Source organism: Neodiprion virginianus, chromosome 4 (genome assembly GCF_021901495.1).
Source record: "Neodiprion virginianus isolate iyNeoVirg1 chromosome 4, iyNeoVirg1.1, whole genome shotgun sequence".
Classification (NCBI taxonomy): Eukaryota; Metazoa; Arthropoda; class Insecta; order Hymenoptera; family Diprionidae; genus Neodiprion; species Neodiprion virginianus.
The window spans coordinates 28,883,309-28,901,681 of NC_060880.1; the positions used below are offsets into that span (position 1 = coordinate 28,883,309).

At 40.4% G+C, this 18,373-nt stretch overlaps 1 protein-coding gene across 2 annotated transcripts in view; it reads left to right on the forward strand.

Annotated features, from left to right (window-relative positions):
• The window catches only part of LOC124302496 (toll-like receptor 6), a 98,100-nt gene that overhangs the window by 19,062 nt on the left and 60,665 nt on the right, over window positions 1-18,373 (forward strand). Inside the window, exon 2 of one of the 2 annotated variants that reach the window (XM_046758730.1) lies at window positions 3,992-4,453. The exons of the other annotated variant lie outside the window; for it this stretch is intronic. The gene's annotated coding sequence lies outside the window, so the exon portion shown is untranslated. Of the gene's footprint in view, window positions 1-3,991; window positions 4,454-18,373 lie in introns of those variants that run through there. 2 annotated transcript variants of the gene reach the window in all.

Sequence of the window (18,373 nt, forward strand, 5' to 3'; positions counted from 1 at the left end):
TTTCGTCCAAGGGTCTTAAGCTGCAGGCCATCGAACTTGACCACCCAAACGGACGAAACGAGCAATTTGACTGGGATGATTTCTCTTAATCTCGGCACTCTTAATGCCCGTTGTCTGTATAGCCGTGCAGCAGCCGAGAAGGTATTCAATATGCTCGTGACACGGTAGCCTCTTTTTGTGCCCCACAGTGAATGCCTGGAAATTGAATAGCCAAGCGGCGGCGGCGGCGGCGGCGGCGGCAGCGACAGTAGCTTTTACCGAACGAACTTTAGTCGCGGTGGGTAGTTAGTCGTCTAGCCTCTGGAATCTAGATTCCCTGATGTGCCTACACACCGGTCCATCCCGGGTTTCCAACCGGCACACGGACAGGCGGCCAGGAGCTGGGTCGGCTCTTCTTCTGCGTGCATGGCGCGTGGCTACGTGACATATGCGCATCCCGGTCCTAATGACGCCAGGTAGATACCCACCGGCTTGCGTGACTTTGGTTTTGGGCAGCTACGTGAGCCATGCTCCAGGGCTATTCACGCTGTCGGCGCTTATCGTTCGTCCGGTACGTGCGGAAAGGCCTGTCAGTCCATAGAGCCGATGTGCGCGCGTCCCGCCTTATCGCAGCAAAGCGAGGTGTGCAGACTGTAATCGCAGCGAATCGAATTTGTTTAAAGTTGCGGGGGGATAATTAACCGGGTGCGACGGCTGATCCGTGTTTGCAAATTTCACGTGAATACACCGGCTGGGCGCCTCGGCCGATTTCGAATTCCTTTGAAATTCAACCGGCCGGCAATCTGAGATGCGATCGGCGCGCCCGGTTGAGAGGCACTGGACCTAGAGCTGGTCACGGAAGTCGGCTATTAAAATTAGTGAAGGGACACCGCCCGGCTAAATGAGGGTTCAGAAGTCCAGCCACCGAAACTTGGCCGGTCTGCAGTCATCTCCGTTACGCAAGCACGGAATCTCTCTTCAATTTGGCACCCCGACAGCTGCTGTGTACTTAACGTTTTCGACCGGCCAAATATGCCGATGATTATTATACCCCCGGGCTAATCGGTATCATATAGCGAAAGTCAGAGGACGCGCACGAAAGTCCATCCCGACTTAAAAGGAACCGAGGAAAAGCTCGGATTTCCAATTATACCAGGCTAATTGCACAGTTTATACATTTATTTAAAGTGACAAAAAAAGAGGAGTCGAGTTACAGTTACTTTACCTTTTTTACCGACTCTGGAAAAAAAAACAACGTGGTATAAATTAATTCCTCATTTCGACGAGGTGCAACTTTTGAACATCTCAATAAAAAATTTTACTCATTTTGGAAACAAAACGGGCAAAACAAGAACGAGCGACGCTCTCCTTTGTTTGAGAATTTGCCCCAACTACGTTTTCCGAAAAGTGAAGGGCCAGCGATGGGGGACGAAAGCGTACTACCAATTCACCAGGTGATTTCTACTCGCTCTGGAATAAGGCAACCACCCTGCCTATGAAAGTGGGACAACAATCGGAGTCGCGAAGTTCAAGGCGCATGCCCGTCGCAACGAAGGGTTCAACTTTTCGCCCTGTTGTAGAGTCGAGACTTGAAGTATAATTAATCTTTTCGCGAACCGCCAGCCCTCGTACAGACAATGCGAGAATAACTTTTAGGACTAGAAGCGGAGTTCTTCCACTGCAAATACCTACGTACTCGTTACCTTTCCGTAGACTTCAATTAACGGAAAAATTTTCATATTCGCAGTAATAACCGAAGCAATAACGTATTTACTCCAAATTCTCCCAATGGATAGTATCGTTTCAAGATGTACATTGTTGTACTAACTCTGGTTCGTCGAGATAATAACAAATCATATAGAAATACTATGATCTCCTATTATTGTAGGAATGACTATTACAGTTCGTTATCCATAATTTTATAAATTCTATCGTCACTATGAAGAAGCAATAAATCAAACATTGATACCAAAAGTCTCTCCGTGTAAAAAAATCGTGGTCATATCGTAAACTGGAATTGAATTGAAATATTTTAGCTCTACTATAGAGCGTTTTAAAGCGAACAGAACGTCGCCCATTGCAGAGAACTATTTGTCCCAGTGCAATTGTGTGCGAGCCGGAGAAACGAGTCGGGCTTGAAGAGTGGCAGAAATTAATGGCAACGTGCATTCGCGGTTGGGGGACATTATTTTTTTTCCTCTCTCCTTCACCGTTTTTCTCCCTCCGCGGTCGTGTCGTCCTGCTTTCTTTGAATCCTTGATAAAAGGGACGAGGGATGTCGGGATGGATGTGTAAGGAGGATACGTCCAGATCCGAGAGGTTTGATTATTGCGTTTGTACCCGGAGAAAGGAAGTAGTGCCAGTCCCTCCGATTGACGCACGCAGATGTGACGAGGTGAACAAATAAAACGAGCCTGGCTCTCGTCGAAGCGCAGGAGACCCGCACTTCATTGTTGGACCGGGGGAAAAAAAAACCTGTCCTCTTCAGGTATACCTATACCCAATGTCCCCAAGCCGGTAGCCGAACCAGTAGCGGGCCCCGGGCCCACTATCAACCCTGCTATGTGTGAGCCGAGCCGTCCATTCAGTCCTATTTATTCAAACACCGGCTCAAAATATTTACCCTATGTCCCCTCTCACGCTGGTAATGCAAGCCACTAAAAACGGGGCACTCAAAGAGAGAAAAAAGGAAATTTGGTAAAAAAATTGTCAAACACGATGGGTACGGAATTTTTTGTCATCCACGCACAGAATTCTTATGTACATTGTACGTTATTATATAAACAACCTACCGAGTGTGAATGCTGTACGTCTCGAGTGAAAACTCACGGTCGGATCTCGGAATCGAACAAATTCGAGTGATTTTCGGGTCAACGGTGTGTTTTAGTGAAAGCGCGCTTTGAGTATCATCAAGTACGCGAACCGATTTCAATTCTGTCTGCTGTGAAGTGGCGGCTGTTGATAATTACTGTTTTTGGTGGCGTGTCGCGGCGATGCTATGGTATAAATATATTTGCCGGAGAAAAGTTGGTATCGAATTTTTTTTTCACAATCGCAGTACGGAATTTCATTAATTTGAAAAATTGCAACTGCATTAGATATCAAGTCTGGCTTGGGTGGGCAAAATAATCTATGAAATATACTTTTCTTCGGCAATCGTTGTAAATTTGATTTTCAACTCGACAATTCAATTCAAAATTTTCAAGTATAAATTGATTCGCGTGGTCCGCATTTTCAAGATCAAAGGAGAGCCATCAAAGTCACGTTTTTCGATTGAAATGCGAAAAGAGCTGGAATAGCGTACTGGGTCATTGGCGTCGCCAACTTGTCTCAACTCGTTACTGTTTCGTTTGAGATTTCGTTAAATAAGGGAGGGTAACGAGGTAGCGTGAAGCCATCGTAAAGTATGCGTATACACGAAGACTTTCTACCGCAGACAACTTACTTGACTTGGTTAATTTTTGCTCCAAGTTGGGTTGTGCATAGTAAAAAAACATTGGGAATGTTAAGGTTCGAAACGCTCTTTCCAACGCAGTTCGCGTTGCAAGGATATCAGGCTTCCTGCATACGCTTGAGAATTCATTATCCCGCTTTGCGAACGAATAGCAAACCGATTTTTAGCATTCCAGTATTTATACATTTCACCGAAATCTCAGCAATTCACGTCTCTGCTTTTGGCAGATCGACACTGAATGAATGAGCTATTCATACTGATGAAAAAATTAATGTTCCATTTCGGAAGTAATCAACTTTGGAATTTGATTGTGTTACGTTCTGAAGCTTGTTCAGATGACATTATCATTATTTTTATTACTATGATTATCATTATTAATAAGATTATCGTTATAATTCAGCTGTTAAGTCCTCACGAAAAACTTATTATTACATATGCCTTATTTCTGTGAGCAATGTCGGTCTTATGACTTATAAACCTTGACTTGTTTATATTATTCTAATGTTCTTAATTTTGGTATTTTACTTTAACCACTTCTGTTTCTTTCTTTTCTTCCAGATTTTAATCCCGATCTCGTCCACAACGAAATATATAAGCAGACAACGCCCAAAACCTCGACTGATTATTATTATTATTAACATTATTATTATTATTATGATTATTATTATTATCATTAATAGTACCGTCATTCTTGTTATTATCGAGAAGATTCTTTTGCTTTGTACAATGTGAAATCCTGTACTCTCAATTGTTCAGAAATTTGTATATTTGTACATATTCAACACACTTAGGTAATAAAAATGATGGTGATCTTGGAACAGGTTATGTCGATAAAATTGTCACCTTGAGCTACGTAAAATATTACTGAAGTTCTGTCACAATTTTTTTAAATGTCAGGTGTAAGACTCAACTCAAACTAATGCTTGATAAGATAGATTGTACGCTATTTCACCTATGTTGAAAGAACTGTTTCACGATTACTGTTAACTAGAATAAAAAATTCACATGGTTGAATTTCAATCGATATAATGGATTTAATAATTTATTACGCTTATTTACACCGAATACTGTAATAACGATCGTTAAATATATATAGTAATGAAATTAATCCAGGATCGTCCTTATCCTTTTGATCCAAATTATGCTACATTTCTTCCAATGTTAGTAACGAACGTTGCATTCGAAAATTCAGATTTTTAGGATTGGCCAAATACGATTTATTTTATCAACCGTCCTGTTTTAAATCTTTGCTTCTCATGTCAATATTTCTTTCATTTCATTTCCATTCCAAGGTATAAAAACTCAGTCTCTATCTTTATAAATATATGTGCGATGAATCTTTATCTTTTTTCATTCTGAGATTAACAACACCTCGCAATGCTTACAACGAGTGAATCAAAAGTATCCATCAACGGCTCGCTTCCTGTTTATATCAACGTAGGTATTAATACCAGTTAAAAGAGAAGACTGATAGTCTATTCGTCACTGTCACTGTCTCGATAAGCTTAATAAAGTCAATCATGGCCTGAGCTTCTGTGCTGCCCTAATGATAGCAACATCCTTTCCCCGCAGCGCGGCTGGCAAGAGAAGCGGAAATTTTGGCCGCTTGAAAAAGTATAATCATTCCTTTTTTTTCTGTCAGAAATTGAGATCGAGACTACATACAGGTTGAATATTTCCACCAGTGCACCGACCTATAATTTCGATCGTAAAATAGGGGGAACTGAAAAATAGAAGGAGAAAAAGAGGGTGGAAAAAAATTCCGTCACCATAATGGGAACGGGTTGGAATTTAGCGAAGAGTTTGTCGAGTTCACCGCGTGGCGACGCTTCCGGAGACAGGGAGACAAATGGCGAGGAAGCGAAAATGAGACGGAGAAAGTGATCGAGTAAGCAAGCCAGCGCTACTTCAAGATGACTTAATGGACCGCGTTGCAACGCCGCAGGATGGCGTGAAGAGGAGCAGCGTCTCGCCCCTCAACCCTCTGCCATCCTTCCTGGTCGCTCTAGCATACTTCAACTGATTTACGTACGAACCGACTACCGAGTGTCCTTGACACGTCCTGCCGTTTGATACATGTCCACCAACAGGTTGGGCTCTTCTCTCCCGTCCGAGTTATCATTTTCCTCCAGCCAGTCGAGCGTTCGCCACTTTTGATTGCACATCATCGGCGTGAGTGATGCGCGTTTATTGTTCGTCACGGGACTGTAATTGCTGGCCAAATTTTTACCTTCACACCTCTAGACGCGGACCAAAAACAATATCCACGATAAGTTTAAGCATACTACGCTAGACCTGTTTTGACGAGTTAAAATTCTCCTCGTTTCGTGCCGCAGACGATCCGCAGAAGCATGCGATCTTTCTCCAGACAGCCGTACAGAATTACTTTTTTTTTATACCTATTTTTTTCTTTTTCTACTTTCAAGAGAACGTGAGAGCCGCGTAAGCCTGCTGAAAAATGATTTAAATAAAAAATAAACTCTTCGTCCCTGGGAATACGTACATATACGTATATACCGGCGGTTGTTAAGATTTTATATTTCTTCGGCGTGAGTAGTTTTTTGTGGTTTTCCTTCGCAGGCGATACTTTATTTCTTAGCCGATCCCAAGACTACGATGTGAGTGAGTATAGGCGATGCAAAGGTCGGTGAATATCTCTTAAATGTATTAAATGAAGAAAGAGAAGGGAGGCAAAAGTACAAAAAATGAAGAGATATGAGAAGAGAGAGTCGGAGCTAAGGAAAACATCTTGTGAAAGCGGAAAACCGTTCTTTTTATTATAATGAAAATACGCACGTTACCTCGGCACTTCTTACAGGTTAGCTCAAATTCACCCCAGGGTATTAGATACCAGTTTGAGTTGTGTACGAGTATGGTAATGGATGTGGTTTACCGTGCAAACACCCAAGATTGCGATTTTCAAATTCTTAAGCTGAAATTTTGGTTCTTCATTTGCGTGATTAACTTTTTTGAATTCTATTATTAAAGATGATTGTTTGATTTAATTATATACGATAATAGGATATCAATGAACGTAAAAAAATTTTAGATTGTCGTTTCGAAATCGCGCAACGTTTGAAAAAGAAAACTTCGTGAATTTCATTTCTTTTTCTTTTCAATTTTTTTTCAAATTTTAACTCACTTCGTTTTGCGGCCGGTAATAATTCGCCATAAATTGTCAACTATTGGATTTGTAATAACTGAACAGGTATAATACAATGCCAACTAAACACATACACCAATGAGTGCACGAATATACAAGTTCAGTAATTTCATAAAATTAGTAATCACGCGTTCAACCGGGCGACGTATTTTTTATTTATTATTATTATTATTTGGAAGTTTGGTTAGTCACTAGCTGATTTCATCGTTGCCACATCGTTGGAAGCACGTGTGTCACAGCCTGATGAGCGAGAGTAGCTGCGGGGGAATCTATTATCGAACGTAATTCACCCCTGGCTATCAGATTTTCACAAAGACGTGAAAGCGGTACGAAGTTTCCAGCTACGCAGCTATAATTTTCGGGACATAATGGAGGCGTCTGTGGGATATGACGCTACGACAAATTGAGTTGCTGTCCAATGCACCGAGGCACGTAAGTCGCATTGGCAAAAACTACCGTTATTTTGCGGCGCCGGTTTGATCAAGATTTCGCAAAAATTACAGATTAACTTTCGCACAGGTTCATCTCGTACAGGAAATCATGTTTCTGATACCCCCGTCAAATCAAAATGCCATTCGAGCCGTGCGTTTTACGCAATTTCTTTTACTCGGTTACTTGCGGACGTGCAATACGAGGCGTTAAGCCCAGGCCTCAAAGCTCAAAATTCGAATTTTCCTGGTTAGGTTTATGTTATATCATGGAGGATTTTTTACTGAGCAAGCTTCGTCAAAAGTGTAATTCTTGAAAAAGGCGGGGAAGTGTAACGCGCTGAATTTATGTAACCGCGACGTTCGATTGTACGTATTGCGGAAATAAAACAGGGTAAAAGAAATAACCGGAAGTACAGAAGGTGGGGTTGAAATAGGAGTGAAAATGAACGGGGGCTTTCGAAAACCAATTAGCGTTGCGAAAATTATAACATTTTAAGGTATTGGTTCGATTAATTATGGCCAGCTGCTACGAGGTCGGGTTTTTCTCTCTGTGTCGTTTCATTTTTCACTATTTTATTCTTTCAATATACGTCATATCGATGCATTCTTGTACATGCACCGGCGGAAAACTAGCGTTTTACATGCTTCGAGTTTAATTAGAAATTCCTCATCCGTAACAGGTACGTACCGTTATTACCGCCATATGTTAACCCAGTTTACGTATATGAATGGATATATCTACATTCTACACGCGCTGTATCTACAAAGTCAAAATATTAGTTTCAGATATTTTTTATTCGCAAACGAAATTATTCTATATTACTTCTAATTTCTAAGCTTATCTTATACCGTCGGGACACATGCGATGCACTTGAGTAATAATTTTCTGCGTTTAATTATGACTCATGACGTGATTATACTTCGTAACTTGGAATGCGAATAATAATTGTCTTCCAATTTTTTCTTTTCCAAAAAGTAAGGCCTGATACGAACGATTTATTTTTTTAATTGTATGTAACGAGGATCCGGCATTTTGATAAATTTTTACAAAACGGCACTAACGGAATTGAAAAAAATATCTCCAATTTAAGTTTAGTTCTTCTAAAATACTTCTGTTCTAGTTTTAAAGCCACAGTATTATTTAAGTACCCTTTTGTCTTTTCGCTTTTGTTGAGCAGGTTTGTCGACTGCATCGAAATCATCATTGAATACGATGTGGTCATAGTAACAGCCGTTGGACTAATACTGGGCTCAATTAACAACCAATTAAATCACCCCGGATAGGCAGTGAGAAAGACTCGGAACATTTAAAAATATCTGAATTTTTTGAAAACTCTGCAATTGCTCTCGTAGCGTAACTGCACGTTCCAATTAAAATCCGCTAACGAGAGAAGAACAGTTTGCTCTGATGCCATATATGATACTCTACTCGCAGCTGCAGATTTACTAATGGGGAGAAAACAATTTTTTACTCTAGAAATAACACTGGTCAGTTTCATGTAAATATTTCCAATTTCCTCTAAAACGTTTTTGGACTCAGAACCCCATTGCATTTGTAGTAGTAGAATATATTCATCGAGATAAATAGCCTGGTATTGAATCAAGATTGAAAGTTCGACAAAATTCAACGTGTGACATCAGAGGTTTCATCAGAGGTATGCGATTCGCTTTAGTTTTGATATAAAAAAGACTTGTATCGTAATTTATCACGTACATTCGCAAGATACACACGTTAGTTTACACGCAGTCGGCAATGACGAAGGAGGGAAAGCCAATCTTGTAATAAGTGACACGTACTTAAATACAGACTGACGAACGGACACGCAGATACAAACGTAAATGGCTGTTCGCCAACAGGTGGCGTTGACATTCTACGTTAACGAACTACACCCTTGCCTGTCAGCGTCCTCAATGAGGGTTCATAATTTTGCCTCGCCCTCAGTCTCCCAGCGACGTGTCCCCCTTTTAACGCCTCGCGACGATTTCCTGTGTTTACGCGAGGACCCCTGTTTCAGGGCGTTGATGAGCGGGAGCGTTGAGATTACGATTTTTTACCAATCATTTTTTTAACACATGGAGGGGTGAAGTTTTCGACCCAGTAACACATGCATGGGAAAAATTAACAAACTGCACGGACAGAAATATCTCTGGATGTGCTTAACGTACAGTTCTTCATTATTTAGATTTTTTACTGTAACAGAATAATACAGTTCTGGGACATGAAATGAAGATAAGTTTTGCAGCTGCAACCAGAAAATTGATTCGTGCGACCCGCAGAAGTCAAATTCTCCATCGGACAGGCCATTTTTGCTCGACTAAAAATAACGAGACGACGACTAAATATTTTTAAAAAGTTGTTCGTTCACTGCAGCCGAAGCAGAGTTTTCAGTAAATCTGAACGAATTTTACGTTGTTTACTGCTCTCAACTACTGTAAAATTAACGGTTTGTGTTCGTACAACGAATGAGGTGAACGTCATTATAATTACGAAACGTCAGAATGTGAATCAGGCGGTTTGTAAAGTATCCGCGTTGTCGGCAGCGAAACGGCTTTCCGCGTGAGTTCCTTGCAGTATCGTTATATGCCTGCATGAGTGAATATTATATGCTTCGATACTGTTCCAACGTATATTTGAAATTGTTATTATTTTTATCAGCAAAAAAAGCTCACTCACCTTGCCATCAGCGCAACTGCCGCGAATTTTCAACATAATTCCCTCCTCACCAGCTTTTTAGCGAGTCAAGGATAAATCGCCCGGCGATTTTTATTCCCTAATTTATGAATTGTAATCGCGCTTTTTACCACCCTGCTTTTCCCGCCGCTCGCGTATCCCGAGTGAATCCGCGCTTTCGGGACATACGCCAACGTTTACTGGGCAGGGGAAACTTTTTAACACTTGTCGCATCGGTCGGTATACGAGAGGAATAAAATACTACGGTGCATATCGGACACGGGCAGAAAAATATACGAACTGCGAAATAACTGACGGAAATCTGCAGAATATGATAAAAAATAGCCACCCGAAAGCCGGAGATAAAACTGTGAATAAAAAAATGGCAGGGCTGCCTGCTCGTGTAATCAAGGCGAACCGGATATGATCGTAGATTTGCATAACATTCCGGCCCTATTTGAGTAGTTACCGGGCAAACTCGCCCGGTTCCGAAAGTTTATCGGCACAAATATTACCTTATCGGAAACAGCAATATACCGAGGCGGCGTGTGTGCTCTGTAGCGAGATCAAAACGAGATGAATATATATACAGGGTGGCCAAAAAAAAAAAAAAAAAAGTAAATAAATAAACAAATAAAAAAACGGAACCGATCATAAACGTGAATAAAATCCAAAAGTTTTGTCCGATTTTCAAAAACTTTTTCTCTCGAAAGTAAAAGAACGAAGCTTTCATTTCGCGTTTGAAAACCTGATAATTCTTTATTGCTGGTGAGATACACGCTGTTGAAAAATAGGTTTTAAAAACTTTGCTGGGAGACTGAGAAGAAAATTAAATTTAAAGAATGTTCAACTTAAGTTCCTTCTTAAATTGTGATTCGAAGATTGATTCTTACATTTTAGAAATTCTCCAAGATTCTATTCACATGACATGAAACGTTTCTTGCGAAATTAGAATCAAAACGTGCGCTTCATAATTAAATTCCTGTTTTTAGGAACCATTGTCAAGAGAGTCCACTATCAAAAAAGTCGGTTGTAAATGATGTCGAGAACTTGATCAAAGTTGATTCAGCCAACGACGAACCACCCAACACCAGGCAGATATAACGAGCATTTTTGATTTTTCGAGGTGACGTTACGACTGCCTTTTTTCATATTGGCGAATCACCTAGAGCATCATATTTTCAGTCGTGGCAAAGAATCCTTAAAAATCGTTGTAAAATTAAGAAAATAGTGATTGTTCCCTCCAATATTTGTTACAAATTTTAATTTTTTTTTCAAATTTTTAAACGCGACATGAAAGAGTCATTCTTCTAGTTTCAAGTAACATAAAATTTTCGAAAATCGGTCAACGCGTTCTCGGATTTTATTTCGCATTTCAAATCGGTCGAATTTTTTTGGCCCACCCTGTGTATAATTCTATCGGCTTACTCTGACGTGCGAATTTTTTACCCGCGAATCCGCTTGAGCGTGCGGTAAAAACGCTGGTGATAAAGAATAAAAAAAAAAAAAAAGAAAGAAAAGAAAAAAATGCGGAACATAACAGAGCGAAGCAGAACGAGAGAAGAAAAAAGAGTAACTTGCAAATAAGTAAAAAATAATATAGAAATAATTTATAAAGAAGTGTAGAAAAAAGAGGCGATACGCGGGGGGTTGAAAAAGTCGTACTACACACAACCGGATCCGGAACCCCGTATGGCTTTTATATGCGCACCCGTTTCTGCGTACACGCGTTAGGTATATATTATTCACCTGCATGGAAAAGGGAGGCGGGTACGCATGCTTCGGTACGAAACCCGGTATTGTTTATCTCGGAAAAACACTCGGTGCGCTTGTGGACGCAGGTGTATGGTGTACAAAACGGACATCAGCCATGGGTTATTCACTGGCGGAATAAAATATCACTTTAATATTCATTCCGTGCTACGCGCGGATTCCGCGAGCCCAATTGCGTTCAAATAAAGCTACAGCTGTTGTTCTTCTCGCTGTCTCATTCTTTTTTTTTATTAGCACTTCATAAAAATACAGAGAGAATATCATCCACTACGAGCTGTATATCGATTGGCGATATTGCAATTGAACGCGCGTTTCGAATGAGGGTTAATAGCGGATTCGTGAATCACTTGTTCTATACAGTTATTGATATAACAGCTGTTGTATTACTGAGTTTCAGCGAGGATCTGTAAATGGTTGTGTACAATCGCAATTGTTTACGATTGATAATTTTGATCGTATATATGATACTCTCGAGGATTAACAGAGATTATCAAAATTCTACCGAACACACAGCTGGAAGGAGAAACAGAAATATTTTTTGTCAATTTATTCCCTTAAAACTTCACATACGTTATTGTTCGCTGTTTGTTGTATGTGAAAATTACACTGCTTCTCCAACGACGAAAAACGCAAAAAGTTTTATTCCATAATTTGTTTCATAGTTGGTCGAATTTCGTAATTTAATTCAGCTTGGTTTACTCCTCAGTTTGTCAAAGTAATCGAAGCGCAATAGACTGATTTTTTACCGCAGCCCAAGGAATTTGGACCAGTTTAAAATCCAATTCCTGCCGATGGTTAAGGTAAACGGATAAAAAAAAAAAAAAACAACCCCCACATTCGCGTTTCTTATCATAACGCTTAATAGGTTTGCTTATCTGGAGTAGGTACACGGCCTCTCGGTTGGACGTGTGTTCGACGGGAGGAACTTCCACCTTTCATTTCACTTCCACAAACGAGAATTTTCTCGACTGGTGATAAAGGCTCAGACATGATAGTGGAGGCGGTTTGAGGCATCTCCGGAGATAGTCCGTGCCATACTCGTTAAATGTGGTATCAGTGAAATTGCTTGGTTACCAGAGCTATAAGATTTGTCATTCTGTTTTCAAACTATAAAAATATACTGACTGAATATTCCACGACGGAAGACGAGGTTCAGTGTTTACAGCTTATACGATTTTAGATGCAGCAAATGGCGCCAACGAAATACGAGAATGTTGGCCGACAACTGAACCACACTATCTTAAAGAAGGAACATGTACCGGTATCAAGAGGTATTAAATCCGATGTTACTCTACAAGCGACAATAGAGGACGGCAGGCTAACGCGAGAATATTACTTCACTTAAAGTTACTTAAACTTCAAATCACTTTGAAATTGACAATGAGTAAAATTTAGGATAGATGGATCACTTTACCATAGGAATTCGATTCATAAATCGTTCAATGAATTTATTCGAAAGAATTTTCCAGCCAGCATATAACCTTGTTATCGCCATTTATTGAAAAGTCAATTTTCAACATCAAAGCTGAAAGTAAACCATACAAACAAAATCTGCTTTCGCATACAAATTAAAACGTTTTTCAAACGGCAGTCTCAACCAAAATGTATTTCTCGTACTGACTAGCAAAATGGAGTAGGAGAGATAGGGAAACCATCGAAATAATTCATGTGAATCTAATCTCGGTCTATAATTCTATTTTAAAGCATTAGTTCCGATCGCATTGGTGTCGAACGTGTAAGCAGCTCGAAGCTCTTCGTCTGACGTAGACACGGCGGGATGAAAAGAGAAATGGAGAGACCTGGAGAAAGAGACAAACGGAACTTGGTGCAGGGACGTACAAGGACGAAAACGAGGAAGTTAGGTGAATGGCTTGGCGGCGAGGGGGCGAGCGGATGGGTAATTTGTTAGATTGGTCCTGTTCGTCCTCGGAGCGCCAGCTCTTGGTTCTCTATTTCTGTCTCCACCGCAGGAGGGACAAAGTGACATGCTAAAGCAAGATCGGGAGACACTTCGGGCACCCTCTGCAGACTCCGTGTTATACCCATCCATGTACCGATCCACGTATATAAAGTATAACCCTCGTGTACCGAAATATATTTACGTTCCTCTCTATGACGGAAAAGTTGACATACGTGTATTCTTCTAACCTATTTCGCTCTTCGAAGTACAACGGACTTCGTACTGCTGTTCTTTGTACCTTAATGGCGGATAACAAGTATGCGTCGAATTTACTTACTCCGATAATATTCGGAGGGCCATTTATTCTAGATAAGTAGCGATTGCATATTAGAAGTGAAAACTTCGGTACAGATATGATTTTCAAGGAATTAATACGAGTGCGATTGAAACAAAATGCTGCGTAAGCTTATGTCTCTTATCACTTACGTAAAAAAAAGTTTTTCATCGATCGATTTATTCAAACTTCACGTAGGTCAAGAGCTGTGGAATTTCAGTTCTTTCGGAATCAGATAAAACGAGTATGTCAAACGTTGATGCGTGCGATTTGAAACTTTTATTACGAAAGTTAACGAATAGTCGTAATTGAGCAGCTCGAGAACATCTGGAAGGTTCGAGCTAATAAAACGCGTTTGATAAGCCCGGCAAACCGAGATAAATCGAAAAGTATCAATCAAATATTCATATGAGGCAGTAGGGTTGCGGTTACGTCGGAATATGGCCAGAGTGGGTTTGCCAAGGCGGAACCCCGGCTCTGAGCTCAACATCTATAAACTACCATTTGCATAACGGTCAGCCCACCCAATATCCTCGCGGTCTGCCGTCTGCACTGTGGTGATATTATCGCCGAGCTGCAGTAGTTTGTTTGCCGTGGTTACGATTTAATCAAAGTCATATAATACATTTGAGGGGTGACTCACATCCTGCATCCCCCCCCGTTGTAGTATATAGATGTCTATATGCATATATACATATATATAATATATAATATATATATATGTACTTGGCCGGGGAGTTTCATTTCCTAGATTACACTTCCTTGGTTGAAAATAATCCCATTCGTTACTGTCTTACGATTTCAACATGCACTCTAGCGGTTGCCCTAAAATCATGCGCTTAAAGCTGACAATCATTCTGGATTAGGGTAAACGCGTTTTAATCAAACCTGGATTATTTGATATGACGTTATTAAAATTCTGGGAGCTTAGGGTCATAGAGTCGCTTGGATTTATGATGGTATCCACCCACCATTGAATAATAATTTGATCAAAGAATTTATCAACATGCATTCTTCTACACTTTTCTGAAAACGTACGGTGATCAAATGATGCGACCGGTTGCGTTGCGCAGGCGTATTCAAGTATACGGTGTCACAATATAATGCGATCGTTTCCGCCTGTTGGTATACTTTTATGCACGCAGCTAAGTTCGGCAAGTGGCGTATATTTTTGATCGTGTATTCAATGCATAAACAGAAACGAATAATGTAATAAAGGATTTCGATGCCTTTGGTCTTGAATAAATTGCAATGAACGAATGAGTATCATAGGTAAGTTTGTGGAACTAAAAAAAAAAAAAAAAAGCAAAAGAAAAGGTATCAATAATATAATATGATTGCGAATACCGAATAACCTTCTGGTCAATCAAGTCATATAGTATTCTTCGACTCCATTGCGTTTTAAAATGACAAGCTAGTACATAAAAGTAGAATATGTATAAATATGAGAAATATAATTAGTTGAAACCACTGCGTTTGAAAAAACTTCTCTGTCTTAATGCTTCGGAACCTCTGGAGAAATTGTCTAAAAAATAAAAATCAAACTAATCCTCATCATTTGCGCAAGTTTTAGAGAGCTTAGAGTGAAATAAAAATTGACGAAGCGTTTTTCCAGAAATAGGATTTTTCTTCCGTCCGATAAGGGATGAAATAAATAAGTGTTACAAGTCCCAGTTTGGTCTTGGTTTATTAGCTCCGTCGCCAGCGTTTAATGGTGTTAGGAGGGTCGGTCCATCGAGAAAATGATTCCGCGTAAATCAAGGTATTAGCTCGTGCGTTCAGGCTCATTTTACGGACGATGTAGGGGTTGGACGCGAGTGGGGCGCGCAGCCACGAGGCCTACGAACGGTAGACTTTTAGCATCACACCATAGGTAATAACTTAGTCATACAAACGGCGGCCTCTGCGAAATAAATCATTAGCGATGCAAATATTGACTCAAGTCGCGTGGATGAGAATCCAAAGCCGTACGTCAACTGCTCGATAAGCCGTTCGTCCCCTTCGCCGCAACTGTCACGCTTGTCCATCGTTATTTAAACACGTTTTATTTGAAAGCGCATGTAAGTAATTGCAATCCAATTCCCTCAGGGATAAAGTCGAGGTAATAAAAAAATTTCGTCTCTAATGACGTCGAGCTTGCGGAGGAAAATTCATTCAACGAACGAATTTGAGTATAGTTTTTCATGTTTAAGCTCTACGTGCCGAATGAGAAGTTCTGAAATACAAATACCTGGGATATTTTAGTCTCGTGATAATTTAAAATCCCCGTGGTTCATGGTTGAAAACTAGTACTTTCTAATATTAACGTTCTATGTGTCACGAAATTAGTTGACGTTTTCATAGTTTTATTACTTGAATAGTTTTTTATTAACCAACTCGTTGGTAGATCAAAATTTTCGCAAGCAAGCAATCTATTTGAATTTATGTCGTTATTCAAGCAAAATTTTTCGAGCTAAATAGTTGGAAAATAGTTTTAACCAAGTTTCAAAATATGTTCGTTCATCAAATTTTTCTACCGAGAAAACGTGTGTCGATTCATGTATTCGCGCGAAAAGTAAGAATGGCATTTCCACATACAAGCCTTATTGAGTGCTGTGTGGGTTTAACGGTATAAATTCGTAATTGCCAATCAGCCCAATTATATGGGGTGTTGATACTTCGTTTATTGCTCATTCCAATGAGAAATTGATTCACTAATTATTTGATTTTACATGAAACTAATCAAAGTGATGTATTTTGAACCGCGGAACAGGAAATCACGAAGGGTGATTTAACCACAGATTCAGCTCAACAATAAGAAAGAAGCTTTGACGTAGCTTTTCGTCGGTCAACGTATTAGCGGTATAAATAATTCATTTCTCTCGCTTGCTAATTTTTCTCCACGATCTCTTTCCACCTCCATCTCCATTACACGCGGTGGGTTTCCCGGTTTCTGCGTGCACGGTGTTTGTGTGAAATATAAGTGTATACAGTCGGATTCACGACACGTAAAATATTATTGATGGCAACTTCCTCACTCGCCGGTTGCCGGCTTTCCAGTAATTATTCATCCCCTTTTTCCACCCTCGCAAGCCTACTCCGCTATAATCAAACCTAAAATTTCAAGTGACTGAGTAGAGTTGTTTTATTCCCCACTTTTTCATTTTTATCACCGCGAACGGACGAATATAATTCGAATATCACGATCGTCGGGTGAGAAATTCGACGATAAAACTGCGAGATCTGGGTTTTTCTTCTTCTTCTTCCTCTTCCTCTTCTCCTTTTCTCCTCTCTACCCCGACGTTTCCCTCAAAAGCTTAGTCGACGAAAGGTTTTCCTCGTTCTTTGGAATCAATAATACACCCGCCATCGTTTTCTTGGCCTTGCGAGAAAACGTAAATCGTAGGATTCAGTCTCTCTCTCTTTCTCTCTCTCTGTTTCTCTCTGCATCTCCTTCTCTACTTTCTCTGCCTTCCGTTCTGCTGCAAGTCCCCGACGCTAAGCTAATCAAATTTAGTGCCTTTCTCGGAATTGAGACTCTCTTTCTACCGATCTGCTCCCGGCCAAACCCATTCTACCCGGTAACGCATTGCAACCGATAGAAAGCCGTACGGCTTTTTCAGGCCGGTCAAAAGCTGGCACCCCCGTCCATTGGTGCCCCGCTAAGTGCCGTTAAAATTGCTCATTTCACACGACGCGCGGTACAACGTAAGGCACGAAGGACAGGACCGCAGTGACTTATGGCGCAAGGGTTCTTTTTCCCTTTCGAATCATGGCTGGTTCCGACGCCCTCTAAACCGCCCACTGGCCCCCGCCTTACGCCTTACTGCCTATTACCGCAGCATATTAAACATTCGCACGCTCCGCGTGTATCCAGAATTGAAATCCATTGGCTTTTTACCCCTGATTTATGCTGCCATCGTTTTACTTTAAATAACGCACTATATAAGTAACACGATTCAGTCGGGAAATGAAACCCGGGCGAAAAGTTCATTATGTGAGTTTAGCACCCCGTCCAAATATATATATATATATATATATATATACGCGACTTCGCCACGTTAGGGTTTGATAAAATCGAGAGACGGCGAGTATTCTTGATCCGGATAGAGGCAATCGAAGTCAGATCTCGCTTGAGATTTTTTTTTCTTCTTTCTTCGGAAAATAAGAAAATGGGGTGGATTGAATATATTTTGGTAGTATCAAGCCACTTTGCTTACCTCGGTATACTCAAAACCGATTTCACTCCCTTAAAGGCGAGGAAACTTAGATCGTGGTTGGATATTGACAAGGCAATTTCTGCAGTGAACTGGTATCGGAGGGTAAACGAGAAACCCGTACAATAAATTTCTCCGCGGTAGTGTAAACATCTTCTCGAAATTGCATTTACCTTATACCTCGAGGACTTGGGCGCAACACTTCAATGTAACCGCGTTGCATTGCGTCAAGTTTATCCTCGCTATTTCTTCACTTCGTCTCCAATCAGTCTGTTTATGAATCGGTGTTACCAATCCTCATCGAAATTCTGTAAAAATGTTGCAATTGGGATGAAATTACGTGGTGTATAAAAACAAAAAAAATATTTCAAAAGGAGCAAGGACTTTCATGGTGAAATTCAAACATTTTTGTAGATCATCACGTAACGATTTAAAAAATTTCCAAACAAATTCAAACCTGCAATTTCGTTTC